Source organism: Cryptomeria japonica, chromosome 6 (assembly GCF_030272615.1).
Source record: "Cryptomeria japonica chromosome 6, Sugi_1.0, whole genome shotgun sequence".
Lineage (NCBI taxonomy): Eukaryota > Viridiplantae > Streptophyta > Pinopsida > Cupressales > Cupressaceae > Cryptomeria > Cryptomeria japonica.
This window is the reverse complement of record NC_081410.1, coordinates 159,773,943-159,779,942: the sequence shown is the minus strand read 5'-3', so window position 1 is coordinate 159,779,942 and position 6,000 is coordinate 159,773,943.

Sequence of the window (6,000 nt, the reverse complement as noted above, 5' to 3'; positions counted from 1 at the left end):
TTTCATTTAGGTCATATTTAATTTTGGATGAATTCAATGACTTATTGAAATACGCAATAGGCTGCTCACAATTGTCCTGGTTCTTTTGTAATAACACTGCTGCCACTGTATGACAAGATGCAAATGAAAAAATTAAAAAAGGTTTATTGAAATTTGGGGATATCAATACTGGTGCCTCAGATATTGCCCTTTTTATATCTAGAAATGTATCTAATGCCTCTAAATCCCAATCAATCTTATCTTCCCTTTTTAGCATCCTCACTATAGGTTTTATGATATCTGCAAAATTAAGGATGAATCTTCTGACAAAATTGATTTGTCCCAAAAACAATTAAACAACTTTGATAGTCTTTGGGATAAGTATTTCATTTATTGCAGCTACTCTTTCAGGGTCAATTTTCACCCCTTCCTTAGACACTATATGTCCCAGGAGCTTCCCTTCTTCAACTGTGAAATGACATTTCTTCGGATTGAGGGAAATTCCATATTCCAAAGCTTTCTTGAAGACTTTCTCAAGGTGATCGCAATGATCTTCAGCCCTTTTTGAATAAGTTGTTAAATCATCCTGATACATCACCATTATTACATCAATCAGCTCTACAAATGCTACATCCATTGCCCTTTGAAATGTTGCCCCTGCATTTGTTAATCCAAATGGCATTCTTGCATATACATATGTGCCCCATGGTGTTGTGAAAGATGTCTTATATTGTTCAGCTTCTTTAACTTTTACTTGATTATACCTCGAGAACCCATCCATCATGGACAATAAATCACATCCAGTTACTTTCTGCAGCATATTATCCATGTTTGGCAAAGGATAATTATCTTTTAATGATGATATGTTCAGATTTCTGAAGTCCACACATAGTTTTATGTCCCCATTTTTCTTTCTGACAGGTACCAAATTTCAAACCCAAGTAGAGTATCTACAAGGTTTAATTATCCCCACATCTTTCATTTTTATTATTTCTTCTTTCATCTTAGGGAGTAAGGTGGGGTTTATAGGCCTCTACTTTTGTCTGAATGGTTTAGCATCAAGCTTAAGAGGTATCTCATGTTGGAAGAGATCCTCCTTGTATGCTTTGAGGTCATCACAAGACCATGCAAATACGTGCTTATATTTTTTGAGTAACATTACTAATTGCTGCTTCATTTTAGGAGTCAATTTATTACCAATAAAAACATGTCTTGGTGATTCTTTGCTTCCCAAATTAATCTACTCAACATCATTTTCTTTGATTGAGACTTTGTCTTGTATGTTGGAAGCTCTTTCCAGTGCGACTAGTCCTCTAGGTATTTTATTAGATTTTAACCTTATGATTTCTTATCCCAATAGAGTCTCTTTCCCATCTGTCATATCTACAAAATCATTGAAGTTGATAGTTTGTGCTTGGTAGTGATCCACACAGTGTAAGAATTTTAACAAATCATTGTCATCATGAAAAACTTGCCAGTTATACAAGTTATCTAGAACAGAAGGTCTGACTTTTATTTCCATTTCTGAGACTCCATTCAATGTTATATCATTTACCTTCAAAGCAACATTGGCCAAGAAGTCAGCCATGATATTCTTTGATTTGTCAATCCAACTTATCTGGAAAGCTCAAACAGTTCCATGGTATCCCATACTGCATCCCTGTATTGTTTCAACTTGAGATGTTTGGAGGCATACTTTTGTTTGATTTGAGATATTACTAGTTCTGAATCCCCAAAGACACTAAGCAATTTAATTCCATGCTTGGTATCCACATTAAGTCCAGTGAGTAAGGCTTTGTATTCTGTAATATTATTTGTACACTCAACCATCAGTTTGAAAGAATACTTGAACGTCTCTCCATCTGGTGAGATAAATACAATTTCAGCCCCACTTCCTTCTTTGTTGCATGATCCATCAAAGTACATCTTCCATACTTGATCTTTACTCTTCTTGACTATAGACTCTATCGGGGTCAATCCTCTCAATTTTGTTTTCGTCAACTCTAATTTGAAGTTGTCCATATCCGACTGGATGAAACATGCCGAATCAATAGGTTTCGCCTCCTCGATGATGTATTCAGAGTGAGGTTCTCTCTCAATCCTTACCTCCTGTCCATTTACTAGTATAGTAGCATTTGATAAGTCTAGCTGGACATGGCCTCCTATTAGGTTCGACCATTGTCTTGACAATAACATACCATAGTTAGGAGGGGCATCAACCACAGTGATGTCTGTTTTATAAAATGTTTCTGGACATGCTACCAATTTGAATTCAACATCCTTCATGACACCAACCACTTTGACAAAACGGTTATCCATGGCATAGCATTTACCAAAATTTGTGTCCACTGACATTCCAAGTTCTTTCATGACTCCTACTGGCATTACATTTATAGCAGCTCCTAAGTCAATCATGCAATTTTTTATTATCTTGTTATTGATCAACAGGTTTAAATAAAATGGGTCTACTTGAGAGGTATTTTTTGTTATTGTTGACCCTAAATATATGGTTGGAACAGGGTTATCATTATTTTGGCTATTTTGTTTATGTTCCTTGGTCTCTTCCTTAGATACACCATTGATCACCTTCAAGGTTTTTTCTCAGTATTCTAGAAACTTCATCATCTCAAGTAGTGGAACAGAGACCTTCATCTGTGCCAAGGTGTTGGCAATATCAAATGATGTTGTAGTAGGCAGTATTGAAGTGTCCACCATCTCATCCTTATCACCCTTTTGCATCCTAGAAACTTGCAACTCCTTTTCCTTAATTAACTTTGTGTTTTCTCCCTAAGTCTTTCTTGGCTTAGTTATTGGTTTAGATGTTTTATTACTCTCCTTTATGAACATGCCTGATGGTATGCCTTGTTCAAGGTTTATGGTTTTGTTTCTTAGCATATAAGTCCTTTTGGCTTGTTCAACAACAATTGTAGTAATCCTCTCTCACTCTTCTTTAGTAGGGATCCTCAGCTTAACTTCATCTTTCTCATCTGAGAATACCTATTGCATACAACACTGTTGATTAATCCACCTAGAATTTACATCAGTTCCTTCACTCCCCTCAGATGAGTCACAACCCTCAAAGGATAGTAAGTTTATCGCATGATCATTTGCATATTCTTCACATTCTTCCTCTCTTCCCTGCAACTTCATTGCCACCGCACACTGGTAAGGAGAATGAGGCATATCACACGCTAAGCACCACATATCTTCATCAACCACCTGGTTCACCACTTTTCTCAAAGGATTTGGTATTTGGTTACCTTCTTTCGGGTTCTTGTCCACTGGTTTTCCATCTTTCCATGTGGTATTATAAGGCATATCATGCAATCTAGGCCTATCATGGTGATAAACTGTTGTTTCTCTGTTTTATTCACTCTGACAGACAAATCCTTGAGAACATTCAACACCTTGTCTAACTTGTCATCGTCCTTTGTTTGTTTAGGGGCCTTTGGATTGAACAACCTTGCATCCTTGCTTCTTCCTATAGTTCCAGCTACTTTTCTATTATTCTCTATATTTATGGCCGCTTTCATGACTCCTTGAAGGGTTGCAGGATTCTTTGTCCTGAGCTCATAGGTTTTTTTATTGTCAAAAGCATTTATGTAGTACAAAATGCTAACTTCAAGAACTGGTTTATTCTATTAGGGATTTTATTCATAAATATATTAAATCTCTTATTGAAATCAGCCACTGCTTCATTTGCATCCTTCTTGATGCTTATAATCTCATGTAAGGCAAACTCTGGGCTATTGTGGTCTCTGTATTGTTCAAGAAAAAGTCTTTTGAATTAGGTAAGGTTGTTTACTGAAAAATCTAGCAATGCTCTGAACCAATCTCGGGCGTCCTCTATCAATGACTACATGAACAACTTCATCTTGACATCCTCATATGGGAGACAAAAATCCTCCATAATTGTGTCAAAAGCTTTATAATGTGTTTCCCCTGAGATGGCATTACTCCCAGTGAACTTTGGTATTGCAGTCCTAATTTCATTAGGGATAGGATGAGGATACACCATCATCCCTAAAAAATCGAACTACCTGATGCGTTATGTCTTCATCAATCCGTATCCACCTTGGAAAAATTTTCCATAGTTTGGTCTCACATTGTTATTACCAGGAGGAAATTGGTTTTGTGGTTGAAAGTGGTTTTGATATGTAAAGGCATTGAACTGGTTATGCTGATACTCAGGAGGTAAATTGGGGTATGGGAAGTTGTTGGGGTGATTGTGTTGGTGCTCAAGAGGTATATTATTATATGGAAAGTCATTTGGCCTAGGATTATATAGAGGGTTTTCAAACACCTTGTAAGTATTGTTCCTTGCATTGGTTTTATCTGTATTGTTTCTCCCTCTATTTGATCCTTGGGCTGCATGTTCACAATTCGCTCTGTATCTTTCCAAGTCATGATCAATATCATTTTCATTGATATTTATACCCAATCTAGCACATGATTCTATGCATTCTTGTACTCTTCCCTCATCTTTCATTTCAATGGCTTCTTCCATCATTTGTTTCATCAAATCTGCTATATGATCTGATGCATCCACCTTGCTTGAGCCTGAGGAACTTGAAGGTCATGTCCTTGAATTTGGACGGTGATTCTCAAAGCCAGGAGGGAATTTCCCTTTCCGCGGTCTATCTACTGCTGCTAGGTCCTCATCCCTGGGGTATGTCAGAATTGTATAATTCTATTTACTCAAGGCTGGATGTGAATGGTTTTCAGAATAGTGTTGATTATACTTCCCATTCATAAAGTTATTTTTAGGTTCCATCGGACTATCTATTGATTTCTCCTTTGGATTTCTTTTACTTCTCTTCTGATCAAAGTTTAATTGGACTATGGGGTGGCCTTGTGTTATTGATCTCCTTCCATACATAAAATTTACTATTTCAGAGTCGCCACCTTTCTTCTTGAAAGGAATTTGTATTTTGTATATGAGTTCTTTCCCACATCAGAGTACTTTTTTTTTTTGAATGTTCCCCAGCAGAGTCGCCAATCTGTTGGGTCTCAAATCAACAGATTGGATAGGTTCTAAGGAAATGCCAACTCCTGTGCTCAAACCTTCCAATTGACTTGGCCAACTTATAGAGTGAACCTATTTGATTACTAACTCTCTCACTTTAGGATCTGCAGGACCTAGGCAGGTATACCTACTCACTAGTTGTTTTCAATGACTAATGTTTTTTATAGCAGATTAAATATCTTGATCTGATTTCCTCCTATCTCAGAATGGCATAAATTCCCAGGATGGAGATATAGCTGATGAGTTCAAGATTGTTGTTGTAGAAGTTATTCGATCTTTGTGCTTGAAATTTATGTATATACACTATTGCTAGTCTATTCTATATTTCCTACTCAGCTACTCCTATTACTTTTAAAGTGAAATGTGAACTGATGAGATGTATTCTATAGATGACTAGTGTCTTTCTTCGTTGTTTGGGATACAGAGTCTTTTATATTTCTTTAGGACTTATTGTGTAAACTTATGAGACAATTTTTAAACCCACCCACTCTCGATGAGTCTGTCAGTTACTATTTCTTACGAGCTCTACTTCAGTGTCTATATTGTAAACTGCTTGAATGAATTTAACCCTAACTTTTAAGAGACCATCCAAAGAAGAAATACAGGGAACAATTACAATTCGCGAGAAAATCTTTTTGATCCAAATCTACAATATGAAACATAGAATTTTACTAGAAGAACACAAATAACCTTATCTCCTTTAGATAATATCATAAGAAACTACCTACAGAAAATGCAATAATCCACAACATAAACGCAAAGGAAAATGACTGATTATATTATATATTTGCAAAAAAGTACAATGGTAAGCCTGAGGCTATAATCTAATCCTTCTCTAATGATCATCCCACTTTACCAAAGTTCCCTTCTTTATATGAGAGTATACATTATCACCAAGCGTTGTGGCTTTTCAACATATAACCGTTAACTAACATTTTTTGTTAACAAACTGGAAGATAAACAAATTGAGTACCCCTATGTGCTCGATGTACTTG